Genomic DNA, 12442 nt, shown 5'->3' with positions numbered 1-12442 from the left:
GACTCAGACAGAAAGAGTCTGCCCAAAATGCGGGAGACCTGGGTTTGATCCCTGGATAGGGAAATCTCCTGGAGAAGGGAATGACAACCAACTCCATTATTCTTGCCTAGAAAATCCCATGAACAGAGGAAACTGGACAGAGGAGACTGGCAGACCCCAATCTACGCGGTCACAAAGAGTCAGAAAGGACTGAGGGACTAACATGCTAATCCTGTCTGACCCCATGGAAAGAAACATGCTAGACTTTTCTGTCCTTACTATCTCCCAGAGTTTGGTCAAACTCATATCCATTGAGTCAGTGATGCCATTCAACCATCTTGACCTCTATCATCCCCTTTCTCCTCCTGCCTTCAATCTTTCCCAGCATCAGGGTCTTTTCCAATGAGTCAGATCTTCCAATTAAGTGGTTAAAGTACTAGAGCTTCAGTTTCAGCATCAGCTCTTCCAATGAATACATAAGGTCAATTTCCTTTAGGATTGACTGATTTGATCTCCTTACTGTCCAAGGGTTTCTCAAGAGTCTTCTCCTGCACCACAACTGAAAAGCACCAATTCTTCAGTGCTCAGCCTTCTTTATGGATCAACTCTCGCATCCACACATGTTGACAGAAAAAAACATGGCTTTGACTATATGGACCTTTGTTGGCAAAGTGATGTCTCTGCTTTATAATACTCTATCTAGCTTTGTCATAGCTTTCATTCCAAGAAGCAAGTCTTTTAATTTCATGGCTGCAGTCACCATCTACAGTGATTGATATTGAAACCCAAGACGAGAAAACCTGTCAGTATTTCCACTTTTTCACTTTCTATTTGCCATGAAGTGATGTGACCAGAAGTCATGATCTCAGTATTTTGAATATTGAGTTTTAAGCCAGCTTATTCAACTCTCCACTTTCACCCTCATGAAGAGGCTTTTTTTTATTATTATTATCATTGTTCTTTGCTTTCTGCTATTAGAGTGGTATCATCTGCATATCTGAGTTTGTTGATGTTTTCCTGGCAAACTTGAGTCCAGCTTGTGAGTCATCCATTCCCACATTTCTCATGATGTACTACACATAGAAGTTAAATAAGCAGGGTGACAATATACAGCTTTGACATTCTCTTTTCCAAATTTTGAACCAGACCATTGTTCCATGTCCAGTTCTAACTGTTGCCTCTTGACCTGAATACAGCTTTCTCAGGAGGCAGGTAAAATCTAATACAGTTATGTAAAGTTTTAAAATAAAATAAAATTTAAAAAAAAAAAAAAAAAAAAATGGTCTGGAATTCCCATCTCTTTAAGTATTTTCCACAGTTGGTTGTGACCCACAGAATCAAAGGCCTTAATGCAGTCAATGAAGCCGAAGTAGATATTTTTCTTGGATGCTCTTGTCTTTTTTATGATCCAGCAAATATTCACAATTTGATCTCTGGTTCCTCTACCTTATCTAAACCCAGCTTGTACATCTGGAAGTTCTCAGTTCACGTACTGTTGAAGTCTAGCTTGAAGGATTTTGAGCTTTACCATGCTAGCAATATATTCAGTATTAATTTTTTACCCATGTTTCAGAGTGCAAAAGGGCAGATGCCAGTATCTTTCCAAGGCACTACTAATTTAATTAATTGCTATTTGAAAAATTAATAAGACCTGTGGCAATTAATTTTATGTGTCAACTTGACCATGAAGTTCCCAGATATTTCAGTTCAGTTCAGCCTAGATATTTGGTCAAATGTTATTTTGGGTGTTTCTTTGATGGAGTTTTTGAATAAGATTATCATTAAAATCAGTAGATTGAATAAAGCAAATTGCCCTCCCTAATGTGTTTGAGCCTCAATCAAGGAGTTGAAGGTCTGAATAAAACAAAATGGCTAACTGAATATTTCTCCCCAAATAAGAGAAAATTCTTTCTGCTTGATTCTCTACTAATCATCTTTTGACTAAACAACTCTCCCCAAATCTTGAGCCTACCAGGGTCACAAAGAGTCAAATACTATGAAAGTGACTTAGCCCTTATAATGTCTAGGGTCTCAGAATGTTACCTTACTTGGAAATAGGTTTGAGGCAGGAGATAGATGGGCCCCAGGCTGAGCAGCTGAAGTCTGGGCCCTGTGGACAGATGTATGTGTGTGCTCAGTTGCTCAGCCCTGTCTGACTCTTTGTGACCCCATTGGACTGCAGCCCACCAGGCTCCTCTGTCCATGGGATTCTCCAGGCAGACTATCGAGTGAGTTGCCATTTCCTCCTCCAGGGGATCTTCCGTACACAGGGACTGAACCCTGGTCTCTTGTGTCTCCTGCATTCGCAGGCAGATTCCTTACCACTCGCACCACTTGGGAAGCCCAAGTGGGCTTCAATATGACTGGTATCTATATAAAAAGGAGGAAGGAGATACGAAGACAGACAAGAGGCCTTGTCATGTCACAATAGAGGCAGAGATTGCAGTGCTGTAGCTGCAAATAACAGAATGCTAAGGTTGGCCATCAAGCCAAGAAATGACAGGAAGAGGCAAGGAGGACTTCTCTTTTATAGACTTCCAGGCATCATGACCCTGCTTACACCTCGATTTTGGACTTCTAGCTTCTAGAAGAGTGAGACAAAACATTTTGTTGTCTTAATCCATCCACTTTGTTGTACTTTGTTACGACAACTGAAGGGAACTAAATGCTGTGCAAATATAATGAAATTATTTTAATATATATCTTTTTAATTGTTTTCAAATTTTATATCCAAGGTTATTCTATTAATATGGAAATGATGAGATAACCCCCATTTGTAAGCAATAGCTTATTTAAAAAAAGTAGATCCTAATCTTTATTAATATGGGACAAAGGATAATTTTATTTAAAGCCAAAGGTAATAAAAAGTAAATGTTATAACAGAGATCTGAACTATTATGCTAGTTTGTACATTCATGGTTCCCACAGAAAATTCCATGCATGCTATTCTAAAAGTAGGGATGCAAATGTAATTACCTGCTGATTTTTTTTGTCACAATTATCCTACGTGTTAAAGGCTAAAACCAACCCAATTCAATTTATTTTTATATTAAGAGCTTCAAACAAAGTATCCTGTGATATCTAACAGTGAAATAAAGCCATGAAAAATACCTTATTTTATTGGATGCAATGTCTTACATCAATAGAGAGAAGATCCTATCTGCAGATAAACTAACATGTCCTAAAAGAAAATCAGATTTGAAGGCTGCCTCTAATTTAAAGTCCTTACAAACTTTATTTGCAGAGGGACTATTTAGGCGTAAAAAGTGAGTGCATTTTTTTTAACAATAAAGAAATAGATTTTTTTAAATTACCTGGAAGAGAAATTTTGTTCTAAAATTTCAGGAATCATCCCTGCTTCTTTTTATTTCAAGCCCCACATACATATAGGTGAATTGTTGGCTGATAGAGATATTGAATAAATATCCTCTGAACTGGAAAGAAACTTGGAGACTGAAAAATGAATCAGTCAACTCCATTAAGTGCAATTGTGGGGCTGATTATGAGTAACTTACAAGCAAGTAGAATAGGGAGGAGGACAATCTAAAGGCATTTGCAGCTGCATTCCAGGGCTGAAATGGGGAGAGCAGGATTTAAAGGAGCCAAAGCTAAAAATAGAATCTGACTACTAAGGGAGAAGCATGTCTGCATTCACCGGAACCAGGGTGTTTTTCCTCCCTTCCGAGCATCTCACAACAATTATTCCTCAAGAGCTATTAACCATCTCTGCCAGCCAAAGGCATTTTTATAGTTTTCACATCAGGTGAAGGTAAGGTAAAAGCTGATAGGGAAACGATCTGGCTGGGGACCTTCCTTTGAGTAGCCAGAAGCTCAGCTATGCACAAAGTGGAGGGGATAGGACTGTCGGACTCAGATAGAGCTAACAAAAGGAGTTAGTACGGTTCAGCGCATATGAATGAAACACTGAACAGAAGATCCTGTTGATTTCAAAATATATCCAGAATGGAGCCATGTGTGTGCACCACACATCCATTTCAAGTCACCATCATCTCTTATGTGAATGACTACTGGAGCCTTTTCTATTCTTTTTTTAAAATTTTTTTTTTTAATTTTTAAATTTTATTTTTAATCTTTACACTATTGTATTAGTTTTGCCAAATATCAAAATGAATCCGCCACAGGTATACATGTGTTCCCCATCCTGAACCCTCCTCCCTCCTCCTTCCAAATACCATCCCTTTGGGTCGTCCCAGTGCACCAGCCCCAAGCATCCAGTATCGTGCATCGAACCTGGACTGGCAACTTGTTTCATACATGATATTTTACATGTTTCAATGCCATTCTCCCAAATCTTCCCACCCTCTCCCTCTCTTACAGAGTCCATAAGACTCTTCTATACATCAGTGTCTCTTTTGCTGTCTCGTACACAGGGTTATTGTTACCCTCTTTCTAAATTCCATATATATGTGTTAGTATACTGTATTGGTGTTTTTCTTTCTGGCTTACTTCACTCTGTACAATAGACTCCAGTTTCATCCACCTCATTAGAATTGATTCAAATGTATTCTTTTTAATGGCTGAGTAACACTCCTTTCTTTCTTATCCATTCATCTGCTGATGGACATTTAGGTTGCTTCCATGTCCTGGCTATTATAAACAGTGCTGTGATGAACATTGGGGTACACGTGTCTCTTTCCCTTCTGGTTTCCTCAGTGTGTATGCCCAGCAGTGGGATTGCTGGATCATAAGGCACTTCTATTTCCAGTTTTTTAAGGAATCTCCACACTGTTCTCCATAGTGGCTGTACTAGTTTGCATTCCCACCAACAGCGTAAGAGGGTTCCCTTTTCTCCACACCCTCTCCAGCATTTATTACTTGTATACTTTTGGATCGCAGCCATTCTGACTGGTGTGAAATGGGACCTCATAGTGGTTTTGATTTGCATTTCTCTGATTATGAGTGATGTTGAGCATCTTTTCATGTGTTTGTTAGCCATCTGTATGTCTTCTTTGGAGAAATGTCTATTTAGTTCTTTGGCCCATTTTTTGACTGAGTCATTTATTTTTCTGGAGTTGAGGTGTAGGAGTTGCTTGTATATTCTCAAGATTAGTTGTTTGTCAGTTGCTTCATTTGCTATTATTTTCTCCCATTCTGAAGGCTGCCTTTTCACCTTGCTAATAGTTTCCTTTGATGTGCAGAAGTTTTTAAGGTTAATTAGGTCCCATTTGTTTATTTTTGCTTTTATTTCCAAAATTCTGGGAGGTGGGTCATAGAGGATCCTGCTGTGATGTATGTCAGAGAGTGTTTTGCCTATGTTCTCCTCTAGGAGTTTTATAGTTTCTGGTCTTATGTTTAGATCTTTAATCCATTTTGAGTTTATTTTTGTGTATGGTGTTAGAAAGTGTTCTAGTTTCATTCTTTTACAAGTGGTTGACCAGATTTCCCAGCACCACTTGTTAAAGAGATTGTCTTTAATCCATTGAAGGTGTCCATATGTGTGTGGATTTATCTCTGAGCTTTCTATTTTGTTCCATTGATCTATATTTCTGTCTTTGTGCCAGTACCATACTGTCATGATAACTGTGGCTTTGTAGTAGAGCCTGAAGTCAGGTAGGTTGATTCCTCCAGTTCCATTCTTCTTTCTCAAGATAGCTTTGGCTATTCTAGGTTTTTTGTATTTCCATGCAAATTGTGAAATTATTTGTTCTAGCTCTGTGAAGAATGCTGTTGGTAGCTTGATAGGGATTGCATTGAATCTATAGATTGCTTTGGGTAGTATACTCATTTTCACTATATTGATTCTTCCAATCCATGAACATGGTATATTTCTCCATCTATTAGTGTCCTCTTTGATTTCTTCCACCAGTGTTTTATAGTTTTCTATATATAGGTCTTTAGTTTCTTTAGGTAGATATATTCCTGTTTTATTCTTTCCGTTGCAATGGTGAATGGAATTGTTTCCTTAATTTCTATTTCTGTTTACTCATTATTAGTGTATAGGAATGCAAGGGATTTCTGTGTGTTGATTTTATATCCTGCAACTTTACTATAATCATTGATTAGTTCTAGTAATTTTCTGGTGGAGTCTTTAGGGTTTTCTATGTAGAGGATCATGTCATCTGCAAATAGTGAGAGTTTTACTTCTTCTTTTCCAATTTGGATTCCTTTTATTTCTTTTTCTGTTCTGATTGCTGTGGCCCCAACTTCCAAAACTATGTTGAATAGTAATGGTGAAAGTGGGCACCTTTGTCTTGTTCCTGACTTCAGAGGAAATGCTTTCAATTTTTCACCATTGAGGATAATGTTTGCTGTGGGTTTGTCATATATAGCTTTTATTATGTTGAGGTATGTTCCTTCTATTCCTGCTTTCTGGAGAGTTTTTATCATAAACCGATGTTGAATTTTGTCAAAGGCTTTCTCTGCATCTATTGAGATAATCATATGGTTTTTGTTTTTCAATTTGTTAATGTGGTGTATTACATTGATTGATTTGCGGATATTGAAGAATCCTTGCATCCCTGGGATAAAGCCCACTTGGTCATGGTGTATGATCTTTTTAATGTGTTGTTGGATTCTGATTGCTAGAATTTTGTTAAGGATTTTTGCATCTATGTTCATCAGTGATATTGGCCTGTAGTTTTCTTTTTTTGTGGGATCTTTGTCAGGTTTTGGTATTAGTGTGATGGTGGCCTCATAGAATGAGTTTGGAAGTTTACCTTGCTCTGCAATTTTCTGGAAGAGTTTGAGCAGGATAGGTGTTAGCTCTTCTCTAAATTTTTGGTAGAATTCAGCTGTGAAGCCGTCTGGACCTGGGCTTTTGTTTGCTGGAAGATTTTTGATTACAGTTTCAATTTCCATGCTTGTGGTGGGTCTGTTAAGATTTTCTATTTCTTCCTGGTCGAGTTTTGGAAAGTTGTACTTTTCTAAGAATTTGTCCATTTCTTCCATGTTGTCCATTTTATTGGCATATAATTGTTGATAGTAGTCTCTTATGATCCTTTGTATTTCTGTGTTGTCAGTTGAGATCTCTCCATTTTCATTTCTAATTTTATTGATTTGATTTTTCTCCCTTTGTTTCTTGATGAGTCTGGCTAATGGTTTGTCAATTTTATTTATCCTTTCAAAGAACCAGCTTTTGGCTTTGTTGATTTTTGCTATGGTCTCTTTTTTTTTCTTTTGCATTTATTTCTACCCTAATTTTTAAGATTTCTTTCCTTCTACTAACCCTGGGGTTCTTCATTTCTTCCTTTTCTAGTTGCTTTAGGTGTAGAGTTAGGTTATTTATTTGACTTTTTTCTTGTTTCTTGAGGTATGCCTGTATTGCTATGAACTTTCCCCTTAGGACTGCTTTTACAGTGTCCCACAGGTTTTGGGTTTTTGTGTTTTCATTTTCATTCGTTTCTATGCAAATTTTTATTTCTTTTTTGATTTCTTCTGTGATTTGTTGGTTATTCAGCAGCGTGTTGTTCAGCCTCCATATGTTGGAATTTTTAATAGTTTTTCTCCTGTAATTGAGATCTAATCTTACTGCATTGTGGTCAGAAAAGATGCTTGGAATGATTTCTATTTTTTTGAATTTACCAAGGCCAGATTTATGGCCAAGGATGTGATCTATCCTGGAGAAGGTTCCATGTGTGCTTGAGAAAAAGGTGAAATTCATTGTTTTGGGATGAAATGTCCTATAGATATCAATTAGGTCTAACTGGTCTATTGTATCGTTTAAAGTTTGTGTTTCCTTGTTAATTTTCTGTTTAGTTGATCTATCCATAGATGTGAGTGGGGTATTAAAGTCTCCCACTATTATTGTGTTATTGTTAATTTCTCCTTTCATACTTGTTAGCATTTGTCTTACATATTGTGGTGCTCCCGTGTTGGGTGCATATATATTTATAATTGTCATATCTTCTCCTTGGATTGATCCTTTGATCATTATGTAGTGACCATCTTTGTCTCTTTTCACAACCTTTGTTTTAAAGTCTATTTTATCTGATATGAGTATTGCTACTCCTGCTTTCTTTTGGTCCCTATTTGCATGGAAAATCTTTTTCCAGCCCTTCACTTTCAGTCTGTATGTGTCCCCTGTTTTGAGGTGGGTCTCTTGTAGACAACATATGTAGGGGTCTTGTTTTTGTATCCATTCAGCCAGTCTTTGTCTTTTGGTTGGAGCATTCAACCCATTTACGTTTAAGGTAATTACTGATAAGTATGATCCCGATGCCATTTACTTTATTGTTTTGGGTTCGAATTTATACACCGTTTTTGTGTTTCCTGTCTAGAGAATATCCTTTAGTATTTGTTGGAGAGCTGGTTTGGTGGTGCAGAATTGTCTCAGCTTTTGCTTGTCTGAAAAGCTTTTGATTTCCTCCTTCATATTTGAATGAGATCCTTGCTGGGTACAATAATCTGGGCTGTAGGTTATTTTATTTCATCATTTTAAGTACGTCTTGCCATTCCCTCCTGGCTTGAAGAGTTTCTATTGAAAGATCAGCTGTTATCCTTATGGGAATTCCCTTGTGTGTTATTTGTTATTTTTCCCTTGCTGCTTTTAATATTTGTTCTTTTTGTTTGATCTTTGTTAATTTGATTACTATGTGTCTTGGGGTGTTCCGCCTTGGGTTTATCCTGTTTGGGACTCTGGGTTTCTTGGACTTGGGTGATTATTTCCTTCCCCATTTTAGGGAAATTTTCAACTATTATCTCCTCAAGTATTTTCTCGTGGTCTTTCTTTTTGTCTTCTTCTTCTGGGACCCCTATGATTCGAATGTTGTACCATTTAATATTGTCCTGGAGGTCTCTGAGATTGTCCTCATTTCTTTTAATTCATTGTTCTTTTATCCTCTCTGATTCATTTATTTCTACCATTCTATCTTCTAATTCACTAATCCTATCTTCTGCCTCTGTTATTCTACTATTTGTTGCCTCCAGAGTGTTTTTAATTTCATTTATTGCATTATTCATTGTATACTGACTCTTTTTTTATTTCTTCTAGGTCCTTGTTAAACCTTTCTTGCATCTTCTCAATCCTTGTCTCCAGGCTATTTATCTGTGATTCCATTTTGATTTCAAGATTTTGGATCAATTTCACTATCATTATTTGGAATTCTTTATCAGGTAGATTCCCTATCTCTTCCTCTTTTGTTTGGTTTGGTGGGCATTTATCCTGTTCCTTTATCTGCTGGGCATTCCTCTGTTTCTTCATCTTGTTTAAATTGCTGAGTTTGGGGTGTCCTTTCTGTATTCTGGCAGTTTGTGGAGTTCTTTATTGTGGCGTTTCCTCGCCGTGTGTGGGTTTGTACAGGTGGCTTGTCAAGGTTTATTGGTTAGGGAAGCTTGTGTCGGTGTTCTTGTGGGTGGAGCTGTATTTCTTCTCTCTGGAGTGCAATGAAGTGTCCAGTAATGAGTTATGAGATGTCTATAGTTTTCGGGTGACTTTGGGCAGCCTGTATCTTGGAGCTCAGGGATGTGTTCCTTTGTTGCTGGAGAATTTGCTTGGTATGTCTTGCCCTGGAACTTGTTGGCCCTTGTGTGGTGCTTGGTTTCAGTGTAGGTATGGAGGCGTTTGATGAGCTCCTGTCAATTAATGTTTCTTGGAGTCAGGAGTTCCCTGGAGTCATGGTTTAGACTTAAGCCTCCTGCTTCCAGTTATTGGTCTTATTTTTACAGTAGTTTCAAAACTTCTCCTTCTATACAGCACCATTGATAAAACATCTATGTTAAAGATGAAAAGTTTCTCTACCATGAGGGTCACCCAGAGAGGTTCACAGCATTACATGGAGAAGAGAAGAGGGAGGAGGGAGTTAGAGGTGACCTGAATGAGATGAGGTGGGATCAATAGAGGAGAGAGTGGGCTAGCCAGTAATCACTTCCTTATGTGCACTCCGCAACTGGACCGTTCAGAGATGTTTGCGGAGTTATACAGAGAAGAGAAGAAGGAGGAAGGAGACAGAGGTGGCCAGGAGGATAAAAGGGGGGAATGAAAAGGAGGGAGACAGATCCAGCCAGTAATCAGTTCCCTAAGTGTTCTCCACCATCTGGAACACACAAAAATTCACAGAGTTGGGTAGAGTAGAGAGGGGTTAGGGAGGAGACACAGGCGACCTGGTGGAGAAAAAGGAGTGTCCAAAGGGAGAGAGAGCAGTAAAGCCAGTAATCTCGCTCCCTAGTGAAAAATGGGTACTGAAAATTGGGTTCTTAAAGGTACAAAATTGGTAACAGATACATAAAAGCAAAAATTAAAAATCTAGAGTAGAGTTTGGAATTTCAAAAATACGATGTTAAAGAAAAGAAGGAAAAGAAAGAGAGAAAAAACGAACAAACAAAAACAAATAAGGTCACGAAAATTATAAAGAAAATATAGATACAAAATTGATAACTAATACCAAAAGCAAAAGTTAAACATCTAGAGTGTTTGCAATTTCAAAAATACAATGTTAAAAAAAAGAAGAAAAAAAAGAAAGAGAGAAAAACAAAAACAAAGTTGCAAAAACTATAAAGAAAATACAGGTACAAAATTGATATCAAATACCAAAAAGCATATATTAAAAATCTAGAGTAGAGTTTGGAATTTCAGATATACAATGTTATATAAAAGAAGAGAAAGAAACAGAGGAAGAAAAAAAAAAGTCACAGAAATTATTAAAAAAAAAAACAAAACTATAGGTACAAAATTGATTAAAAAAATACCAAAAAACTAAAATTAAAAATCTATAGTAGAGTTTGGAATTTCAAAAATACGATGTTAAAGAAAAGAAGAAAAAAAAAGAAAAAAAACAAGGTCAAAAAATTATAAAATATATATATATGAAGTTTGCTTTAAAAAAAGGGTCTTTTTTTTTTTGCAAAGTAATAGGTTATAAAAGTGAAAATTAAAGGAATAATAGAGGACTTAAATTTTTTTTTTAAATTAAAAAAAAAAAGAAAGAAAGAATGATCGTAAAAATAGTAAAAATATATCTAGGACTTTCTCTGGTTTTGTTGTGAGTATTGTGGGTTCAGTTCATTTTTGGCTAGTTCCTTGGTCCGACTTATATTTCTCAAGATCTATAGGCCCCTTCCTATGTAGTCGGTAGTAACCACAGGGTTTTAATCTATTGCCTGTAGCTTCCAAGGCGGTTCCCTCTGTTATAGCTTCTTCTGTTTGCTGGTCCCTTCAGTATCTGGTTTCCACCCTGACACAAAGGGGACGGTGGAGGACATTTTTTTTTTTTTTAGGCTCACTTGTGCAGTCACGCTGTGGGGAGGGAGGGAGGGATGCTGCAAACAAATAACACTGGCGTGTGCTCGCAGTGCCTCAGCCACACTGGGTCTGCCCCTGCTCACGGTGTGTGTAGCCTCCCTGCCCACACTGCTCAGGCTCTAGGTTGCTCCACCGGGAACCATCCATGGCTGGCCCTGGGCTGCCTGCACTTCCCAGGTCCAAGCCGCTCAGGTTCAGGCACTTGGGTAGTCCTCAGAGGCACAGACTCGGTTGGGCCTGCATTTTGTGCCCTTCCCAGGTTTGAGCAGCTCAGGTGATGAGGTGTATGGCAGCGCAATTGCTGCGACTTATCGCCTCCCCGCCGCTCGGTTATCTAGGTGTACAACCGGCGCACCTTCTCAGGCAGATGTTGACCGTCCAGACCCCCAAGAAGTTTTAGTTAGCAAAGAAGCCTGCTTACAGTTTTATAGATAATGTCTCTCTGGGCCTGCGATTGCCCCCTTCCGGCTCTGGCTGCCTGTCAGCGAAGGGAGATGGTCTGCAGCTGGCTATCTCTGTTCAGTCCTTTGTTCCGTGCGCGGGCCTGGTGGTGTCTTAGGTTAGGGCTGGCTTTTCGCGTGGTAGATATCCCACAGTCTGGTTTGCTAGCCCAAATTATTTCACTCAGATAGCGCTCAGGGTATTCAGGCCAGATCCTTACTCTAAGCGATGCAGCCCGCACTGCACCTCCCTGCCCAGCCCCCTCTTGCTAAAGGCGTGTGCAGGCATCTGCATTGCTTCTCCGCTGGAGGAGTTACCGTAGGGCTCACAATCTGCAGGTTTTAATTGTTTATTTATTTTTCCTCCCTGTTATGTTGCCCTCTGTGCTTCCAAAGCTCGGCACAGATTGGCAGTGAGAAGGTTTCCTGGTGTTTTGAAACTTCTCTCTTTTTAAGACTTCCTTCCTGGGACAGAACTCCATCCCTCCCTCTTTTGTCTCTTTTTTTGTCTTTTATATTTTTTCCTACCTCCTTTCAAAGACTTGGGTTGCTTTTCTGGGTGCCTGATGTCCTCTGCCAGCATTCAGAAGTTGTTTTGTGGAATTTACAAATTCCACAAATGTTTAAATGTTTTGTGGAATATACAAATTCCACAAATGTTTAAATGCATTTAAATGTTCTTTTGATGAATTTGTGGGGGAGAAAGTGTTCTCCCTGTCTGTTTCCTATGTTGCCCTCTCAAATAATGCTAATGAAGAGTGATGTTAAACATATGTGTGTGCATACTCAGTTGCTCAGTTGTGTCAGACTCTTATGACCCCATGGA

The sequence above is a fragment of the Bubalus bubalis genome, chromosome 1 (genome assembly GCF_019923935.1).
Source record: "Bubalus bubalis isolate 160015118507 breed Murrah chromosome 1, NDDB_SH_1, whole genome shotgun sequence".
Classification (NCBI taxonomy): domain Eukaryota; kingdom Metazoa; phylum Chordata; class Mammalia; order Artiodactyla; family Bovidae; genus Bubalus; species Bubalus bubalis.
Note: the sequence above shows the minus strand (reverse complement) of the source record.